Source organism: Triticum dicoccoides, chromosome 6A (assembly GCF_002162155.2).
Source record: "Triticum dicoccoides isolate Atlit2015 ecotype Zavitan chromosome 6A, WEW_v2.0, whole genome shotgun sequence".
NCBI lineage: Eukaryota > Viridiplantae > Streptophyta > Magnoliopsida > Poales > Poaceae > Triticum > Triticum dicoccoides.
Window position 1 is genome coordinate 96,421,467 of NC_041390.1, and position 21,994 is coordinate 96,443,460.

The 21,994-nt window shown below is 49.1% G+C and overlaps 1 long non-coding RNA gene across 1 annotated transcript; it reads right to left on the reverse strand.

Moving 5' to 3' along the window:
• Positions 1 to 1,121: 1,121 nt before the first annotated feature.
• Positions 1,122 to 16,976, reverse strand: LOC119319490. Its single transcript, XR_005154496.1, has 3 exons — positions 16,586 to 16,976; positions 15,505 to 15,825; positions 1,122 to 1,603 (listed from the first exon to the last, which is right to left on the reverse strand). It is a non-coding gene; the product is annotated as an uncharacterized LOC119319490 (long non-coding RNA).
• Positions 16,977 to 21,994: the final 5,018 nt, after the last annotated feature.

Genomic DNA, 21,994 nt, shown 5'->3' on the forward strand with positions numbered 1-21,994 from the left:
TTTGCGTTTCATTGTATTGAAAAGAAAGAGTGTTTTATGTTACAGTCCTCCTAGGAGGCAAATTACAGTCAGGGGACATGAGCTAGTGCACGTCCCAGGTCGGGTGCAAGACTACTCTGAGTCCAGCAGCGCCTGCCGTAGCCCAAAGTTTGGCCTCCTCCTTGATGCCGTGAACTAGCGTCCGGATGGAAGGGCGTGCGTCGTTGAAGACGCAATCGTTGTGGTGCTTCCAGATCATCCAGGAGGTAAGAAGTGTCGCGGGAAAATCTCCCAACCTACAACAAAAACTTTGTGAGAGTTGTTTAGCAACATCCTCCCCCAGATTGACAGTCACCAAATCACATTTATCATAATTAATTTTCATGCCAGATAGGTGATTAAAACAAGAAAGCAGCCATTTAATATTCCTAGCATTTCGAGGGTTTGGCTCTAGGAACAAGATCGTGTCATTCGCATATTGCAGACTAACCAAGCCTCCAGGAATCTTATTTGGAACAATCCCAGTTATAATTTCAAACTTTGCAGCTTTGGCTATCATTTACAGAATATACAGCAATATGAGAGTTAAGGGAAAGAGATTCCATGGTTAGGTACAAATAGATGGAGACCGGGCTAGCATGTAACATATATCTATCTCCAAGTTATGCAATGTATACATTTGCACAGTGGTTGTTAAACACTACAGACAGATATCGAGACACTATCCAGACAAACGATGTTGAACACTTACTAGTACACTATAAAGGCACAGTGATTGTTAAACACTACAGACAGATATCGAGACACTATAAAGCTGGCCCATATTTCTGAATGACAAAGCTTTGCACTTTGAAGCAGCAGCATGGATGATTCAGAAGCTGTACCTATGTAGACTCAAGACGGACAGACGCTATATAGAGAGACGAAGCTCAACATTATTAACATGCCTGCTGAAGGCCTTGCTCAACAGCTAAATATGGACCAGCTCTGTAACATCTATGATGACCTGCAAAGCGAGGTAGAAGCACAATAAACATCCCCTACTGTTGAAGAAAACAGTGCTATTGTCAAGTAAAGCAGTACTGCATGTGACAAGTATTTCGAATTTCCAATGAAGTAAAGAAAGAAAATGCTTGCCTTAGAGCCTGTTCTTCTTCTTCTTCTTTTTCTCCAATTTTCTCAAGTTAATTTTGTTCGCTATTCCCAATATGGAACATACATCATCATATGTTTTACAGTTACTCTTCAGCAGCTCAACAGTAATATTGCCAATGCTGAAATTTTCTCTGCCTTTATGAAGAATCTTGGAGAGCGTTCCCCAACTGTTGAAGAGTTTGGTTATACTAACCGGGACTGACATTTCCAACTTCTTTGCCAAGATATTCAGTAACCACTTTTCGAGCTCGGGAAACCGTAGTGCTTCGGCTAGCAGAACAAAGAAGAGAAGGGTCTGTTTCAAGCTGATGTCAACATTTCCTTCCTGAGACAGATCCATATTAGCAATCCCTAAGAGCACCTGGTAATGTCTTCTAATAACATCATCTCCGACGGTTATCTGGTTATGTGCTTTGGGATTAAAACCCAAATTAGAGTAATTTGACATCTTTGCCATTATGAGTGTACCCTCTTGTAACGCCCCAGATATACTTTCCATATTTGTATCCAACTCTTGCCGTCCCTGGCGCTAAGTTATATTTATTTCTCGGGTTCGGGTCTTTGTCTCCGTGTGTTGTTTTTCTTTTCGTGCATCTCTTATCATGTCATCACGTGCATTGCATTTGCATACATGTTCATCTCATGCATTCGATCTTTTTCCCCGTTGTCCGTTTTGCATTCCGGCGCTTCGTTCTCCTCCGGTGGTCATTTCTAGCTTTCTTTCGTGTGTGGGGATTAAACATTTCCGGATTGGACCGAGACATGCCAAGCGGCCTTGGTTTACTACCGGTAGACCGCCTGTCAAGTTTCGGGTCATTTGGACTTCGTTTGATACTCCAACGGTTAACCGAGGGACCGAAAAGGCCTCGTGTGTGTTGCAGCCCAACACCCCCCAAATTTGGCCCAAAACCCACCAAACTCTGCTCCATGTCCTAGAGCGTTCGATCACGATCGTGTGGGCGAAAACCGCACCTCATTTGGACTCTCCTAGCTCCCTCTATGCCTATATATACACCCCTCCGTTTTCGGATCTCTCCCTCTCCCCGAAACCCTAAAAAAAAAAACATCCCCGCCAGATCCGCGCCGACGGACGTGTCCGGGCGAGCCGGACAACGTCCGCCGCCGCGCCCAGCCAGCCGCCAGCCGCCACGTGGCCTCCTGCCACCGCGCCCGCGCCCACATCGCCGGCCCGCGAGGGCCCGGGGCCGGCCCTCCCCGCCGACCGCTCGGGCCAGAGGCGCCCGCGCGCCGCCGCCCTTCTTCTCCTCCTCCGGCCGCTGCCCCGCCGCCGTTCGTCGCCTCGCCGGGCCGCCGCGCCCGACTCCGCCGCCGGCCCCGCGCCTCCCCGGCCGGAGCAGCCGCCGCCGCGCCGCCCGCCTCCACGCCGGCGCCGCCCCGGCAACCTCGTCGCCGCCCTCCGGTCCCCTCATCGCCGGCCGCTGCCTCCCTCCCCGTCGTCGCCGGTGAACAGTACCGCCGCCGCCTCGGAGTCCGTGCCCGATCCAGATCTGGATCTGGGATTTTTCGGTTGACCTCTCTCCCCCGAAATCCTAATTTTCGTGCTAACTTTGACTGCTTGTATCTCCGCAACCGTAGATCCGTTTTGGACATATGATATATCAAAATCTTCGCCTCGACATGTACATCATTTCATTCCATTGCATCATTTACATTTGAGGTCATCTTGATACCCAAAATGCTGTTAGAAGGAGGCTTCGTGAGTTAAATTGCAGAACCGTTAGTTCATCATGCACTTTTGTCATTTTTGCTATGTTTAATCCGTGCATGATATGCCTGTGCCCCTTTTGGATGTATTGTGAAGCATTTTGTCTTCTTTCCAGAGGTGCCACCCATGCATTTTTAGGATGTGTGTGTTGTCTTGTGCAAGCTTGCGAAGAGAGGTACCTGAGAATGCAGATTTCAGGGACTTAGTGATTTTCACTAAGTCTGGGATATTTTAGTTCATGATGCTATATGTCCAGCTTGTTTCCTAGTGATCCGTGCCTCTTTTGAGGATGATCAGTAAGGGAGTTTTGATATTTAAGTTATGCTATATCCATCCATGTCTTTGTTGGCATTTGTGGAGTGCTCTGGGTTGACTCAATCGAGCTCAACTTTTGCTTCGTTCTTAATCTGGGCAGATCGTCAACTTGTTTGCGATTTCGCCGATGCTACCGTTAGTGTTCCATGCATGCTATGCCTTCGTTCTTGCCATGTGTAGCTAGCACTTTGTGCCTTCTTGCTGGTTATATGCTTTCCTTGCCTTGACTTGCACCGTAGTGAGTGCATCGAGCTCGTTTACATGCCTTCGTGAGTTAAATTTCAGCATGTCTCAGTTTTCACTAAGTCTGAAAACTGATTGTGTTCGAGCGATGTTCGTGAGCTCGGTAGAGTATTTTGTGAACCCTTTTGGCCCCAGGTCACTTTGGGTGTTTTATTAAGCTTGTTGAGTAGCTCCATGCCATGTTATTACTTGTCATGTTCAGGTTTTGTATCATGTTGTTTTGCTGCTCCGAAGAGAGCGTCGTGATCTGAAATTTCAGACTAGTGTTAATTTCACTAAGTCTGAAATCTGTTTTGCATTTGCGTTTTAGCCATGCTTGTTTGAACCTCCTAATGGATGAATTTGCCTATGGCTCAGTGCTAGTGTTTTGTCAACCATCTTGTGTACATCACTGCCATGTATTTTGTTTTCATGTTTGGTGGCTGTAGCATGTTCATTTCGTTGCATTTAGATGCCTACTTGCTGTAATCGCAGACCGGTGTCGTATCTTAAAACGCTCGCCATTTCCAAACCGTAACTCCGATTCCAATGATCTTTATATCGTTTTCAAGCGATTTCATCCCCTCTATCCAGTGGCACACTTGGTTTTCCAAGTTGATGCCAGGTTCATGCATTTCCTGTCATATCTTGCATTTTGCATCCCGCATCGCATCCCGCATAGCATATCGTCATTTCATCATATTGCTTGGTCTTGCCCGTGGTTGATTGTATCCTTGTTGCTTGTTTGTCTTGTTGGGTAGAGCCGGGAGACGAGTTCGCTACCGAGGAGCCCGTTGAGTTTGCTTGTGAGGATCCAGTCAACTCTGACAACTGTGCAGGCAAGATGATCATACCCTCGAAATCACTACTATCTTTGCTATGCTAGTTTGCTCGCTCTTTTGCTTTGCCAATGCTACGATGCCTACCATTTGCTTGTCAGCCTCCCAATTGCCATGTTGAACCTCTAACCCACCATTGTCCTAGCAAACCATTGATTGGCTATGTTACCGCTTTGCTCAGCCCTTCTTATAGCGTTGTTAGTTGCAGGTGAAGATTGGAGCCGTTCCTTGTTGGAACATTTATATTGCTTGTTGGGGTATCATTATATTGCTATGTTATCTTAATGCATCTATATACTTGGTAAAGGGTGGAAGGCTCGGCCTCTCGCCTAGTGTTTTATTCCACTCTTGCCGCCCTAGTTTCCGTCATATCGGTGTTATGTTCCCGGATTGTTGCGTCCCTTACGGGGTTGGGTTATAATGGGAACCCCTTGATAGTTTGCCTTGATTAAAGCTTTTCCAGCAATGCCCAACATTGGTTTTACCGTTTGCCACCTAGCCTCTTTTCCCTTGGGTTTCCGGAGCCCGAAGGTCATCTTATTTTAACCCCCCCCCCCGGGCCAGTGCTCCTCTGAGCGTTGGTCCAAACTAGAGTCCTGTGCAGCGCCCCCTCGGGGAAACTCGAGGTTTGGTTTTAGTTGTATGGAGCGCTCATCTGAGTGTGCCCTGAGAAAGAGATATGTGCAGCTCCTATCGGGATTTGTCGGCACATTCGGGCGGTGTTGCTGGTCTTGTTTTAACCTGTCGAATTGTCTTGTTGTACCGGGTTGCCGAGTCTGATCGGTGTGTCTCGGGTGGAGGTCTATTCCTTCGTTGACCGTGAGAGCTTGTTATGGGCTAAGTTGGGACTCCCCTGCAGGGATTGAACTTTCGAAAGCCGTGCCCGCGGTTATGGGCGGATGGGAATTTGTTAATGTCCGGTTGTAGATCACTTGAACTAAACTTAATTAAAATGAATCAACCGTGTGTGTTACCGTGATGGCCCCTTCTCGGCGGAGTCCAGGAAGTGGACACGGTGTTGGAGTTATGCTTGCGCAGGATGTTCCTTTAGCTTCTCGCTCGTGCTTCGCCTTCTCTTCTCACTCTCTTTTGCGTTTAAGTTAGCCACCACATACGTTAGTCGCTTGCTGCAGCTCCACATATATTTGCCTTATCCATTCCTATGAGCTTAAATAGTCTTGATCGCGTGGGTGTGAGATTGCTGAGTCCCTGTGGCTCACAGATACTACAACTCCAGATGCAGGTCCAGGAGATTCTGCTCCAGTTGACGATTACGAGCTCAGGTGGGAGTTCGACGAGGACTCTCAGCGATACTACGTGTCCTTTCCAGATGATCAGTAGTGGTGCCTAGTTGGGGTTATCGATTCAGGACCTTGTCGCATGTTGGGGGTCTTTTCTGTTTTGGCACCGCAGTCGGGCCATGAGTGATTGTTTGATGGATGTTATTTATGTACTATGATGTGACGTGGCGAGTGTAAGCCAACTATGTTATCTCCCCCTTTTATTATATATTACATGGGATGTTGTAATGATTGCCTGACTTGCGACATTGCTTTCAATGCGGTTATACCTCTAAGTCGTGCCTCGACACGTGGGAGCTATAGCCGCATCGAGGGCGTTACAAGTTGGTAATCAGAGCCTTCCCCGACCTTAGGAGCCCCATTGCTTGATCGTTTTTAGCAGCCGAGTTGTGTCTAGAAAAATGTTTTGAGTCCTTAGGAATTATATATCGGAGAGCTTAGGAATTCTTTTTACTTCCCAGTCTCCTCATCGCTCTGGTAAGGCATCCTGACGTAGAGTTTTGACTCTTCTCTTCTAAAATTTCACTAAATTTTTTTTTAGGATCACGCGAGTATCTTGGTTTTGTTCCGATGGTTTTGTGACGAGAACATTGTTCTTGGTGCCTCCTGTCTTTAGGGGTTGTGGCAGTGTCCCGGGGAGTTGAGCTCCGAGGTGTTGTCGTCACAATTTTATCGTTGCAATTCTGGTATACTTGAGATATGTTCGCCGACATCGAAAATCTCTTTTATACAGTCCGTTGGTGAGATAACCTCGACGCCACCCAGTACTGGGGCGGGAGTTCGGGAGTATCGCCATAACTTGTATAACGGATGCTTTTCGAAGGTTGAGGTAGATGGTTTCCGAAGTTTTCTTGGTTATGTGTTGAAGGATGGATACAGCTGGATGTAGGATTTGCTAGTTTGGGTGAGATATTGTGCTTCCCCTGTATCCCCAACACCTGATTGCATAACCGGAAAGGTTCGGGAGTTTCATAGGTGGGAATTCTAGTAGCTCTAGTTCTTCTTCCACGGATATTGGTTTGAGATTGGGATTTCTTACCGATTATTCGTTCTTGATCCGTACCTTGTTGATTTATTTCTCTACCGTAATTCTTCGTGGCTTCTCAATTTATGGATATGTGACCATTTGAGGAGGAATGCATTCGTTCATTTTGTTCGAATGTGAAGACTATATGTTGCAATTTTCATTCCGTTGGATTCAGCTTCTATATTGTTGTCTATCTATGTGCTAATGGTGGTCAACCTCTTCAGGATGGCTCCTCCAACGCGCACGACTCCGAATCCTAATCCGCCTCCACCTCCGCCTCCTCCGGAAGCATGGCAAGCTGTGATGGCCGCTACTAATGCAAACACACAGTTGATCATGCAAATCCTTCAAGAGCGCAATCAAGGCAGTCAAGGGAATCAAGGCCATAATCAACACCACTTTGCTACTCTGAACCAGTTCCTTGCTAATAGCCCAAAGACGTTCAGCGGTTGTGTTGAGGCTACCGATGCTGACGATTGGCTAGTGGATCTGGGCAAGCATTTTGAATGTAGCAACGTCAGGCCTGAAGATTTCGTCAAGTTCGCTTCTTTCCAGCTCAAAGATCAGGCTGCAGAGTGGTTCCAGCGGTACAAGGATTCCAGAGGTGGACGTCTAATCACTTGGGACGATTTCCGTCAAGATTTCCGCGCTCATCACATCCCTCAAAGTGTGGTTGAGAGTAAGCGTCAGGAATTCCGCAATCTGAAGCAAGGCTCTTTGTCTGTCTATGACTACAACAAGTTGTTCCAGAAGCTCGCCCGTTTTGCCAAGCAGGATGTTCCTGATGAGAAGAGTATGATCTATCAGTTCAGGGGTGGTCTTCGTGAGGAAATTCAGCTCGCTCTTGTTCTCTTTGAGCCGTTGAGATACGATGAGTTCTACAACATGGCACTGAAGCAAGAAGCTGCTCAGATGAGATGTGATGCTTCCAGGAAGCGTGCCAGAGATGTTACTCCTTCTTCCTCTACTCAAGTGGTCAAGCAGCAGAAGTATTGGCTTCCTCCTCCTCCGTTCCGTCAGCCGTATCAGCAGAAGAGCAAAGGTGGCAGTGGTTTCTCCCACCCACCCAACCCAGGCTTTCAGAACAAGTCTTCATCTCAAGCTCCAAGATCGAGTGCTCCGTATCACCGTCCGCTTTCAGAGGTCACGTGCAACAAGTGCCAACAGAAGGGTCACTATGCCAACAAGTGTACCAACCAGAGGCGTCTTCCTCCTCCTCCTCCTGTCAGATCGGCAAGTACAGCTGTGGTCAAGCACAATCCCAAGCACGCCAAGGTCAATATGGTGAATGCAGCTCAGGCAGAGGATTCTTCAGATGTGATCTTGGGTAACCTTCTTGTTAACGATGTTCCTACAAAAGTTCTTTTTGACACAGGTGCATCGCATTGCTTTATTTCCAAACCTTTTGCATCAAAGTATGAGTGTGATTATCAGTATCTGCAAAGTTCCTTGCAAATTGTGTCACCAGGCAAGCAGATGACAGCTAACACCTGCGTCCCTGAGGTTACTATCACATTGGGTGACTACAAGTTCCTTTCTTCCCCAATTGTTCTCGGTAACTCGGATATTGATCTTATTCTCGGAATGGATTGGCTTTCTAAGCACAAGGCACATCTTGACTGTGCTGCCAGGCAGATTCAATTGACTCATTCGTCTGAGGATGTCATTGTCTTTGCCGCTCGGGATAATTCCATCCGGTTGTTTTCTCTCAATGAGAAGGGTGAATTGGATGCTATTTCGCAAATTCCTGTCGTTTGCGAATATCAAGACGTCTTTCCAGAAGAACTTCCAGGGATGCCTCCAAACCGGCCGGTTGAATTTGTTATTGAACTTGAGCCCGGTACGGAACCTGTGTGCAAACGTCCCTACAAGCTCGGCCCCGAAGAGTTGAAGGAGTTGAAGAAACAACTCGATGAGCAAGAAAGATTGGGTCTCATCCGGCCTAGTACTTCTCCGTGGGGTTGTGGTGTTCTTTTTGTGAAGAAGAAGGATGGATCGAGTCGACTTTGTGTTGATTACCGTCCAGTAAAAAAGAAGACCATCAAGAACAAATACCCACTTCCCAACATCAATGAGCTGTTCGAACAACTCAAGGGTGCTCAAGTATTCTCCAAGCTTGATCTCCGTATGGGTTATCATCAGATTCGTATTCGTGAGCAAGATATTCCCAAGACGGCGTTCAGGACAAGCTTTGGTTCATATGAATACACCGTCATGTCTTTTGGCCTCGCCAACGCTCCTCCGACGTTCTCTCGCATGATGAACTTCATCTTCAACCCCTACACCAATGAATTCGTTTTGGTCTATCTCGACGACATTCTAGTTTTCTCGAAGAACAAGAAAGATCATGCCAAGCACTTGCGTTTGGTTCTTGACAAGCTCAGAGAACATCAGTTCTACGCCAAGTTCTCCAAGTGTGAATTTTGGCTCGATGAGGTTCTTTATCTTGGTCATATCATCTCTGCCAAGGGCATTTCCGTGAATCCTGAGAAGGTGTCCGCAATTGTGAATTGGGAACCTCCTCAGAACGTGAAGCAACTCCGCAGTTTCCTCGGTCTCGCAAGCTATTGCAGAAGATTCGTTGAAAACTTTTCTAAGATCGCCAAGCCTCTCTCAAATCTTCTTCAGAAGCACGTCAAGTACGTTTGGTCTCCGGAGTGTGATAGTGCTTTCAACTCTTTGAAAGAGAAATTGATCACTGCTCCAGTTCTGACTCCGCCTGATGAAACCAAGCCGTACGAGGTCTTTTGTGATGCCTCTCTCCAAGGTCTCGGTGCTGTACTGATGCAAGAGAAGAAAGTTGTTGCTTATACCTCTCGCCAGTTGAAACCTAATGAGAAGAACTACCCCACTCATGATCTTGAGTTGGCGGCAGTTGTGCACGCGTTGTTGACTTGGAGACATCTTCTATTGGGAAGAAAAGTGGATATTTTCACTGATCACAAGAGTCTCAAGTACATCTTCACTCAGCCTAATCTCAACCTCAGGCAGACTCGATGGGTCGAGATGATTCAAGAGTACAATCCGAGTATCGAGTATACTCCAGGCAAGGCTAATGTGATTGCTGACGCTTTGAGCAGAAAAGCATATTGCAACAGTCTGATTCTCAAGCCTTATCAACCCGAGCTTTGTGAAGTTTTCCGCAAACTTAATCTGCAAGTTGTTCCTCAAGGTTTCCTCGCCAACCTTCAAGTCTCTCCTACCCTAGAAGACCAGATTCGCCAAGCCCAACTTCTTGATGCTATGGTGAAGAAGGTGAAGATTGGTATTGCAAAGAGTCAGTCCAAGTACAAGTGCTACCGACTTGATGACAAGGACACTCTCTTCTTCGAGGATCGAATTGTTGTGCCCAAAGGTGAACTTCGTAAGGTGATCATGAACGAGGCTCACAACTCTCTCCTCTCCATCCACCCTGGTAGTACGAAGATGTATCAGGACCTCAAGCAAGCTTATTGGTGGACTCGAATGAAGCGCGAGATCGCTCAATTCGTGAACGAATGTGATGTCTGCAGAAGAGTGAAGGCAGAACACCAAAGGCCAGCTGGTCTCCTCCAACCTCTTGCCATTCCAGAATGGAAGTTTGACCACATTGAAATGGACTTCGTGACTGGGTTTCCAAAGTCCAAGCGTGGCAATGATGCTATATTTGTTGTCATCGACAAGCTCACCAAAGTGGCTCATTTCCTGCCTATCAAAGAGTCGATCACTGCAGCTCAATTGGCGGAACTCTATACCTCTCGCATTGTCTCTCTGCACGGTATTCCTCAAGTGATATCTTCAGACCGTGGCAGCATCTTTACCTCCAAGTTTTGGGATTCTTTTCAGAAAGCCATGGGCACCAACATCCGCTTCAGCACAGCTTTTCATCCTCAAACAAGCGGTCAAGTCGAGCGTGTCAACCAAATTCTTGAAGATATGCTCAGGGCTTGTGTGATTTCTTTCGGCATGAAGTGGGAGGATTGTCTTCCTTATGCTGAATTCTCATACAACAACAGCTTTCAAGCAAGTTCAGGCAAGGCCCCCTTTGAAATTCTGTATGGCAGGAAGTGCCGTACCCCTCTCAACTGGTCTGAAACCGGTGAACGTCAGCTGCTGGGTAATGACTTAATCACAGAAGCAGAAGATATGTGCAAAGTCATTCGTGATAACCTCAAAGCAGCCCAGTCCCGCCAGAAGAGCTACTATGATAGTAAGCACCGTCATCTGGCTTTCGAGATCGGAGATCATGTTTACCTCCGCGTCTCTCCCATGAAAGGTGCTCGTCGCTTCGGTATCAAAGGGAAGCTTGCCCCTAGATACGTGGGACCTTTCAAGATTGTCAGCAAGAGAGGCGACCTCGCCTATCAACTCGAGCTTCCTTCAAACTTTGCAAATGTTCATGATGTGTTCCATGTCTCTCAGCTTCGAAAGTGCTTCAAGACTCCTGATCGCACCGTCAACTTCGAGGACATTGAGCTCCAAGAAGATCTCTCCTATCGTGAGCACCCAGTTGCTATTCTCGAAGAGAATGAACGCAAGACTCGCAACAAGTCAATCAAATTTCTCAAAGTCAAGTGGTCACACCATTCCGACCGTGAAGCTACCTGGGAACGCGAGGATCACCTCCGTTCTGAGTACCCGGAGTTCTTTCAGTCCTAGATCTCGGGACGAGATCTTTTCGTAGTGGTGGAGTGTTGTAACGCCCCAGATATACTTTCCATATTTGTATCCAACTCTTGCCGTCCCTGGCGCTAAGTTATATTTATTTCTCGGGTTCGGGTCTTTGTCTCCGTGTGTTGTTTTTCTTTTCGTGCATCTCTTATCATGTCATCACGTGCATTGCATTTGCATACATGTTCATCTCATGCATTCGATCTTTTTCCCCGTTGTTCGTTTTGCATTCCGGCGCTTCGTTCTCCTCCGGTGGTCATTTCTAGCTTTCTTTCGTGTGTGGGGATTAAACATTTCCGGATTGTACCGAGACTTGCCAAGCGGCCTTGGTTTACTACCGGTAGACCGCCTGTCAAGTTTCGGGTCATTTGGACTTCGTTTGATACTCCAACGGTTAACCGAGGGACCGAAAAGGCCTCGTGTGTGTTGCAGCCCAACACCCCCCAAATTTGGCCCAAAACCCACCAAACTCTGCTCCATGTCCTAGAGCGTTCGATCATGATCGTGTGGGCGAAAACCGCACCTCATTTGGACTCTCCTAGCTCCCTCTATGCCTATATATACACCCCTCCGTTTTCGGATCTCTCCCTCTCCCCGAAACCCTAAAAAAAACATCCCCGCCAGATCCGCGCCGACGGACGTGTCCGGGCGAGCCGGACAACGTCCGCCGCCGCGCCCAGCCAGCCGCCAGCCGCCACGTGGCCTCCTGCCACCGCGCCCGCGCCCACATCGCCGGCCCGCGAGGGCCCGGGGCCGGCCCTCCCCGCCGACCGCTCGGGCCAGAGGCGCCCGCGCGCCGCCGCCCTTCTTCTCCTCCTCCGGCCGCTGCCCCGCCGCCGTTCGTCGCCTCGCCGGGCCGCCGCGCCCGACTCCGCCGCCGGCCCCGCGCCTCCCCGGCCGGAGCAGCCGCCGCCGCCTCGCCGTCCCCGGCGGCGCGCCGCCCGCCTCCACGCCGGCGCCGCCCCGGCAACCTCGCCGCCGCCCTCCGGTCCCCTCATCGCCGGCCGCTGCCTCCCTCCCCGTCGTCGCCGGTGAACAGTACCGCCGCCGCCTCGGAGTCCGTGCCCGATCCAGATCTGGATCTGGGATTTTTCGGTTGACCTCTCTCCCCCGAAACCCTAATTTTTGTGCTATCTTTGACTGCTTGTATCTCCGCAACCGTAGATCCGTTTTGGACATATGATATATCAAAATCTTCGCCTCGACATGTACATCATTTCATTCCATTGCATCATTTGCATTTGAGGTCATCTTGATACCCAAAATGCTGTTAGAAGGAGGCTTCGTGAGTTAAATTGCAGAACCGTTAGTTCATCATGCACTTTTGTCATTTTTGCTATGTTTAATCCGTGCATGATATGAATGTGCCCCTTTGGGATGTATTGTGAAGCATTTTGTCTTCTTTCCAGAGGTGCCACCCATGCATTTTTAGGATGTGTGTGTTGTCTTGTGCAAGCTTGCGAAGAGAGGTACCTGAGAATGCAGATTTCAGGGACTTAGTGATTTTCACTAAGTCTGGGATATTTTAGTTCATGATGCTATATGTCCAGCTTGTTTCCTAGTGATCCGTGCCTCTTTTGAGGATGATCAGTAAGGGAGTTTTGATATTTAAGTTATGCTCTATCCATCCATGTCTTTTTTGGCATTTGTGGAGTGCTCTGGGTTGACTCAATCGAGCTCAACTTTTGCTTCGTTGTTAATCTGGGCAGATCGTCAACTTGTTTGCGATTTCGCCGATGCTACCGTTAGTGTTCCATGCATGCTATGCCTTCGTTCTTGCCATGTGTAGCTAGCACTTTGTACCTTCTTGCTGGTTATATGCTTTCCTTGCCTTGACTTGCACCGTAGTGAGTGCATCGAGCTCGTTTACATGCCTTCGTGAGTTAAATTTCAGCATGTCTCAGTTTTCACTAAGTCTGAAAACTGATTGTGTTCGAGCGATGTTCGTGAGCTCGGTAGAGTATTTTGTGAACCCTTTTGGCCCCAGGTCACTTTGGGTGTTTTATTAAGCTTGTTGAGTAGCTCCATGCCATGTTCTTACTTGTCATGTTCAGGTTTTGTATCATGTTGTTTTGCTGCTCCGAAGAGAGCATCGTGATCTGAAATTTCAGACTAGTGTTAATTTCACTAAGTCTGAAATCTGTTTTGCATTTGCGTTTTAGCCATGCTTGTTTGAACCTCCTAATGGATGAATTTGCCTATGGCTCAGTGCTAGTGTTTTGTCAACCATCTTGTGTACATCACTGCCATGTATTTTGTTTTCATGTTTGGTGGCTGTAGCATGTTCATTTCGTTGCATTTAGATGCCTACTTGCTGTAATCGCAGACCGGTGTCGTATCTTAAAACGCTCGCCATTTCCAAACCGTAACTCCGATTCCAATGATCTTTATATCGTTTTCAAGCGATTTCATCCCCTCTATCCAGTGGCACACTTGGTTTTCCAAGTTTATGCCAGGTTCATGCATTTCCTGTCATATCTTGCATTTTGCATCCCGCATCGCATCCCGCATAGCATATCGTCATTTCATCATATTGCTTGGTCTTGCCCGTGGTTGATTGTATCCTTGTTGCTTGTTTGTCTTGTTGGGTAGAGCCGGGAGACGAGTTCGCTACCGAGGAGCCCGTTGAGTTTGCTTGTGAGGATCCAGTCAACTCTGACAACTGTGCAGGCAAGATGATCATACCCTCGAAATCACTACTATCTTTGCTATGCTAGTTTGCTCGCTCTTTTGCTTTGCCAATGCTACGATGCCTACCATTTGCTTGTCAGCCTCCCAATTGCCATGTTGAACCTCTAACCCACCATTGTCCTAGCAAACCATTGATTGGCTATGTTACCGCTTTGCTCAGCCCTTCTTATAGCGTTGTTAGTTGCAGGTGAAGATTGGAGCCGTTCCTTGTTGGAACATTTATATTGCTTGTTGGGGTATCATTATATTGCTATGTTATCTTAATGCATCTATATACTTGGTAAAGGGTGGAAGGCTCGGCCTCTCGCCTAGTGTTTTGTTCCACTCTTGCCGCCCTAGTTTCCGTCATATTGGTGTTATGTTCCCGGATTGTTGCGTCCCTTACGCGGTTGGGTTATAATGGGAACCCCTTGATAGTTCGCCTTGATTAAAGCTTTTCCAGCAATGCCCAACATTGGTTTTACCGTTTGCCACCTAGCCTCTTTTCCCTTGGGTTTCCGGAGCCCGAAGGTCATCTTATTTTAACCCCCCCGGGCCAGTGCTCCTCTGAGCGTTGGTCCAAACTAGAGTCCTGTGCAGCGCCCCCTCGGGGAAACTCGAGGTTTGGTTTTAGTTGTATGGAGCGCTCATCTGAGTGTGCCCTGAGAAAGAGATATGTGCAGCTCCTATCGGGATTTGTCGGCACATTCGGGCGGTGTTGCTGGTCTTGTTTTAACCTGTCGAATTGTCTTGTTGTACCGGGTTGCCGAGTCTGATCGGTGTGTCTCGGGTGGAGGTCTATTCCTTCGTTGACCGTGAGAGCTTGTTATGGGCTAAGTTGGGACTCCCCTGCAGGGATTGAACTTTCGAAAGCCGTGCCCGCGGTTATGGGCGGATGGGAATTTGTTAATGTCCGGTTGTAGATCACTTGAACTAAACTTAATTAAAATGAATCAACCGTGTGTGTTACCGTGATGGCCCCTTCTCGACGGAATCCAGGAAGTGGACACGGTGTTGGAGTTATGCTTGCGCAGGATGTTCCTTTAGCTTCTCGCTCGTGCTTCGCCTTCTCTTCTCGCTCTCTTTTGCGTTTAAGTTAGCCACCACATACGTTAGTCGCTTGCTGCAGCTCCACATATATTTGCCTTATCCATTCCTATGAGCTTAAATAGTCTTGATCGCGTGGGTGTGAGATTGCTGAGTCCCTGTGGCTCACAGATACTACAACTCCAGATGCAGGTCCAGGAGATTCTGCTCCAGTTGACGATTACGAGCTCAGGTGGGAGTTCGACGAGGACTCTCAGCGATACTACGTGTCCTTTCCAGATGATCAGTAGTGGTGCCTAGTTGGGGTTATCGATTCAGGACCTTGTCGCATGTTGGGGGTCTTTTCTGTTTTGGCACCGCAGTCGGGCCATGAGTGATTGTTTGATGGATGTTATTTATGTACTCTGATGTGACGTGGCGAGTGTAAGCCAACTATGTTATCTCCCCCTTTTATTATATATTACATGGGATGTTGTAATGATTGCCTGACTTGCGACATTGCTTTCAATGCGGTTATACCTCTAAGTCATGCCTCGACACGTGGGAGCTATAGCCGCATCGAGGGCGTTACACCTCTTTCTGTAACTCCTTCGGTAATGATATGGAACGATCGTGATCATTGAACCTGTAGCAAACTTGTTTTGCCACGATGCTATCCAAGTACATATCATGTGTTCTGTACAGTGCATATACTGACTCTGAGCAGACATGAGAGGATGCCGAAGGGCTGATCCTTAAAATGATCCAACCCTTGGGATGAGTCACCAATTTTCCCTCTGGGAGTTGCACATTGTCTCTTTGGAGGATCAATTTGAAGTATTGTCTGACTCCATTGAATGTTGTCCTGAAGGAACTCTCGATGTTGTCCAAGTAAACATTAAAGATTGGAGATCCCTGCAAAACAATTGAAATTAAAGCATGTATCTAAGAGGTCATTCTATAGGACAATCAAGAGCTAATAGACAACCTAGCAGCCATGCTAAAACAGGAGAGCCTCTCATCCACCAAACGTCGAGTAGTCGTCATATGTCAACTTATCAACTATCAATTTGCACTTAGAAAATTAAGAATAGCAAGTACCAGCAACCAGATCGCTTAAACAATTAAGTTATCATGCTACTTAGTAGCCGAATCACTTACACCAGATCACTTGCACTTAGACAATTACGCATAGCAACTAGCAACAAGATCACTTAGACAATTAACTCATCGTGCAACTTATCTTTTGCAACTCAATTTCTTTTGACAAGATAACCTCAAGTTATAATGCTACTTATCTTCATCACAACCTTCAGACAAGAGATAAGAGAAAACTTTGAGTACCTCCACATGTAGAGCTAAATACACTCAAAGAAATTATCAAAGTGTAATTCCCACTGCCAGACTGCCTTCTAATCGTAAGCGCTTATTTTGAGTCAATGCCCTATATATTGCAAGATATGGCTCTGAACTTTGTGCATGTCACATTGACACTGTACTGTCAAATTTACAATGCAATGAATCCACTGCACAACAAATTTACAATGCATAAGACATGCTTCTTTGTTTTCTCCCACTCTAATCAAGAACCATTAGAGCAAGACACCCTATCAAGACTGCAGAGGACAAATGTTGAAGGAGGCTGCTTGCGAATCTTAAGGGAGAGGGGCGTCACCAGGATTCAGAGCAGGAGCCTTTGAGGGCGCCAGAGGAGGAGTCGCCGCGAGAGGGCGAGTCCCCGGGAGAAGGAGGCGTCGCCGCGAGAGGGCGAGTCCCCGGGAGAAGGAGGCCTCGCCGCGAGAGGGTGCGCCCCCGGGAGAAGGCGCCGCCGCCGCGAGAGGGTGCGCCCCCGGGAGAAGGCGCCGCCGCCGCGAGAGGGTGCGCCCCCGGGAGAAGGCGCCGCCGACGCCAGAGGGTGCGCCCCCGGGAGAAGGCGCCACCGCCGCCAGAGGGTGCGCCCCCGGGAGAAGACGGCGCGAGCCGTCGCCATAGCTGCGTAGCTGGTGTGTCCGTGTGTGTGGAGGATTTGGGGAGCCAAGGTTAGAAGGAACCTGGTCAGCGCGCACGATTTGGAATTGAACCAAATTTTTTGCCGGGGCCGGCCGGAGGGAGAAAAAACGGTATCACTGAATTCGTTCTTATTAGGGGGGTGGCCACCGCCGGCCTGATCATGAACGCTGGACGGAGAACCTCCGAGAGTTAAGGAGCAGAAGCTTTTTGCAGACTGTACGGACTGCCCCGACAAGCAGCCGACGAGTGTACGGACTGCCCCTACCTCCACTTCAGTCCGCTGCTGGACGCCGGCGAGTGTACGGACTGCCCCGACAAGCAGCCGCCGGCAGCGGTGCTCGACGTGTCCCTCGGCTCTTCCCGGGGAGAGCAAATTGCGGCGCTGCCAGCTGCACTGAAGGGCAAGCAGAGCCTATTGCACGAAACTGACCGCGCGGCGTATTCACGGACTCCGACGAGAGAGCCGGCCGGCTGCCGGCACGATTGACTGACGACAAGCTGATCTCTGAATTCACCAAAAAAAACTAAGGGAACTGGGCTAATGCTTGGGCTAATGCTCATAGGCGCATCGTGGCGCACGGCGCCACGGCGGCAATCACGAGTCACTGAAGGGCGAGCAGAGGGTACTGCGCCAAACTGACCGCGCCGGCGTATTCACGGAGCCCGACGAGAGGACCGGCCGTCACGGCTGGCTCACGACGAGCTGATCGCCGGAGTGACTGGGACGCAAGAAAACTAAAGGATCGCCGGAGTTCGACAAGAAACACCAAGAAACCAAGAAACGCCAGACAATCACAAACCGCTATCACAAGACAAAAAGGCCGTACCTCACTGGCCGAAGGGAACGGTAGAGGCGGTGTTGTCGGGCCCCCCTGCGTCGGGGAGGCGGAGGTCGAAGAAACCGCCGGCCGCGGCGACGAGAGCGGCGGCGGGCTGGGCCCAGCCCGCCGCGGTGACGACGAAGCTGTCGCGGGGGCGGCAGCATTCGTCGACTGGGAAACCTTCAGACTTCCTGTTGTGGATGACGAAGGCGTAGAAGGACCGAACCGCGACCACCGCAAGAGCGTCGCCGGCTGACGGGTATGGAACCGTCTAAGGACCAAGCCGCGACCGCGAGAAGTACGACGGCGCCGCTTCGGAGAAGGCGTGCGGGGATGCTGCTGCGTCGGGGAAGAAGGCGCCGGAGGCTCCTGGCCCTGCGACGGCTGCGGCGGGGAATGTGGGCTGGGCGGTGAGCGCGATGGCCGCCGTCGCCGTGGACTGGGCGGTGACCGCGGTGGCCGCGGTGGTGACCCTCTGGCGCGGCAGGCGCTCTCTGTTCTTTTCGACTTTTTCCCCATTTTTTTTTTTGCTCTGGATTATCCGACGTACAAGTGCTTCTTATGTACGATACATATAGGGCCAATACATGTACAACAAGCCCGGGCCCCAGCGGCAGGCAGACACGTGCAGCCTGTGCGGCCGAGCTGGGCCCCCAGTTTGCTACTAGTCCACTTCAGTCCATAAGCCAAAGGCCCAACCAATAATCCTGGATGAGTCCTTCACGTGAGCAACTAGTTAACGAGCGCTCTTCTGAGAGCCTCGCAACAATCAGTATCACTTGACGCGTTCTCAACTATTAGCCACGTGTCGCGTTCTGGACGTTCCTTTGGTTTTTTTTATTTTCCGCACGCGTTTTCGGCTTTTTAAATGGGTTTTTCGACGTTTTGGTTTTTCCCCAGTCTTTCTTAGCTTTTCGATAAAAAAAATCAAAAAAATTGCAAGAAAAAACGTGTTTTCTTTTTTTTCCTCTCGCAAAAGTCACGGTTTTTTCCCGTGAGAGACACGGTTGTGCTTTAGCGAGAGTCACGGCCGTGTATTTCGGAAACAAAAAAGAAACGCGTTTTTTGTTTTTTTTATTTCACGAGAGTCACGGTTTTGCTTCCGCGAGAGGCACGGTTGTGCTTTTCCGAGAGTCATGGTCGTGCCTCTCGGAAAGGGAAAAACAAAACGCGTTTTCTGTTTTTTTCGCTAGAGTCATGGTTTTTGTTTCCGCGAGAGACACGATTGTGATTTCGCGAGAGTCACGGCCGTGCCTCTCAGAAAGGGAAAAATAAGCGTTTTCTGTTTTTCTTTTCTTTCACGAGAGTCACGGTTTTGCTTCTGCGAGAGGCACAGTTGTGCTTTCGCGAGAGTCACGGCCGTGCCTCTCGGAAACGGAAAAACGTGTTTTCTGTTTTTTTTTCCTTCCACGAGAGTCGCGGTTTTGCTTTCACGAGAGGCACAGGTGTGATTTGGCGAGAGGCACGGGCGTGCCTCTTCGGAAAGGAAAAAAACCGTGCTCCCGGTTCGGTTTTTCCGTCCGGTCTTTTTCATGAGAAAAAAGTTGATCAAACCTATCAACATGGCATCTAGTTTTGAAGATCTCGACGCAAGGAATCCAATGGTGAAAACGGTTCGAGATTTGGACGCACGATTTAAAAGATAAAACATTTTGAATAAACAAATCTACGAAAAAAGGGAAAACTCTCATATTGCGACATGGGAAAGTGGAGTGTTCTTTGCAATGAGTACTCTTAATTAGTGATTTCGGTCCTTCATCATGTTATTGAATGTGTTACTCAAAAAACCATGTTATTGAATGTTAATTTTTATTTTTAAGGGAATGAATCCTAATTTTTTTGGACAAAACGCGAACATTTTTTGAGTAGTTGGAGCAACTCCAATAGACTAGTAGAAGGCTTGTGCGTTGCTACATGCAAGAATGCAGATATTTGTATTCTTCTGTCAACAATACGTAAATGATGAAAGCTATTGTCATGAGTTGCACATGACATACCCCTGCCCCGTGTCGCCCGCAACTGACGACACGGGGGAGACCCTTCGCCACCACCCCTGCATCGCCGCCGCCGGAGGGTGGCCAGCGAAGCTGCACCACGCCTGGGGATGGCGGCAACAAGGCGGTTTCATCATCTTGAGTTGGAACGCTACCCCTCACGAGTGCCTCCTCCGCCTGCTTCGCACCGCGCCGCTATCGCCGGCGGGCCAGCCGGTGTGACTGCTTCGCGCCTGAGGATGGGGTCGGGTGGGCGGCTTCGTCTCCTGCGCGCTGGAACCGCGGGTTCCCATCCCCTTCCCAATTCCCCGTCCCACCAGATCCGATCTTGCGAGATGCGTGTTCCCAACCCCTCTAGCTAATTGTGCTCGTCCTGCCGGTCTGGCTCGGCCCTGCCCGATGTGCTCCTCCCCCGTTCGACTATTCCTCCCCCTACGCTGGCACAGCTCCTCCTTGATGCTGTTCTGTGGGGGCATGCGAGGGCTTGGGTGGAGGTGGTCGGGCTGGCCGAGGCTAGGTCCTGCCCTGTTGCATAACACCCTCCGTCTCTGACGGCGTCTCCTCCGAGCTACAGCGGTGGCCTCTGCCCTGTGGTCAAGGAGTTCTTTTGGCAGTGGGTTGAAGCTTCCCGGCAGGTCCTTGCCGACACGGCCTCAGTCCTCGCGGCCATGGACCTGCGTTCTCCAGCGTCCATGGCTTGCTGGCGTCCCACACCAGTGCGATATCGGCCCTGATGCTCTGGTCGTTGCGTCCTCTTGTGACGTCTTCGGTTCACCTGTGTTCTAGCGGCTTTGCCTCCTGCAGTTTGGATCTGCGTCCCCTTCCAACTCTGGCTTGCTAGCAGCGCTTGTCGCCATCCTACCATTTGTGTCGGCTTTCTACCCCGCTGCCTTCTCGACCCCGTCCACCACACACATGTCGTTCCCAAAGCTCGTGTTCCCATTGCTTTTGAAGAACCTTTCTGGTAGTCCTTCTGTTGCTAAGAAATAGTTGGTGTCGACGGTCGTTGTTGTATATGGTCTATCTTTGTTTGATCACTTTTTCTTTCTCCGCCAATGAACAACTTCGGTCTTATATGACTTCTCTTTTTGGCGGTGAGATTTGTTTTGAAGTGTGTTGGTGTTGGCTGTGTGCATCCTAACTATGCAGAAGTCGGGTGTTCGGTCATTGTGTTTGTATCCGCTTGATACTTCATTATGAGTCGATAAAAACATCCTTTATCAAAAAACCACTAAAAGCAATCCTCGATGAGTCCTTCACCATGTTATTGAATGTTAATTTTTAGTTTTGAGGGAATGAATGCTGATTTTTTGAACGAAGTGAGCATTTTTTGGGGTAGTTTTTTTAAGCAATCACATATTTCATTACACAATATGTTCTCAAAGATTATACATATGGTCACCATAAGGGAGAAACATGCTTGTCAACCAACTTTGGACAAGGAATTTCGTAAGAGGTAAAATTACTATTACACCCTTGGTGAAACTTGTGCCTCGCCGAAAAGTAGTCCATAAACGTCCTCCTCTGCCACCATGGCAATGCCAAAAAAATAGGAGAACATCTGGCATACCAAGATCTAGGAGAGCACCAACACATACAAAGATGCTTTTTGAGCCGATGAATCGGGCCGCCGCAAGCGATAAGACCGACACTTTGTGGCACATCGGACGGGGATCTTCCGCCAGATCTCGATATTGTCAACTTCATCCAATGTAGTCAAAGAAGAGAACGTCACTGCCTGTTGTCATCCACGCACCCAACTGCAAGACAGCAAACATAACTACAACAGCTGACACGATCGCCACCCACGAGAGTGTCGACGGCTGACCACCAGACAATCTCATTGGATCCAGAGATTGACGGCGGACCAAGGAAGCACTATGCCAACCCTAACTACATGCCGAAGCCGAAGTACCAGGGTCCCCACTCGCTCCCGTCGTCGGAGCGGCGGATGGAGAAGGCAGGGGCCGGCGGGAAGCGGCTTAGCCGATGAAGTTGGGGGCACATGAGATAGCCCAGATAAGTGCTACCACTTGAGCACTGCGTTGGTTTTCCCTTAAAGAGGAAAGGGTGATGCAGTAAAGCAGCATAAGTATTTCCCTCAGTTTTTGAGAACCAAGGTATCAATCCAGTAGGAGACCACACGTGAGTCACCTCGTACCTACACAAACAAATAAGAACCTCGCAACCAACGCGATAAAGGGGTTGTCAATCCCTTCACGGCCACTTGCAAGAGTGAGATCTGATAGAGATGATAAT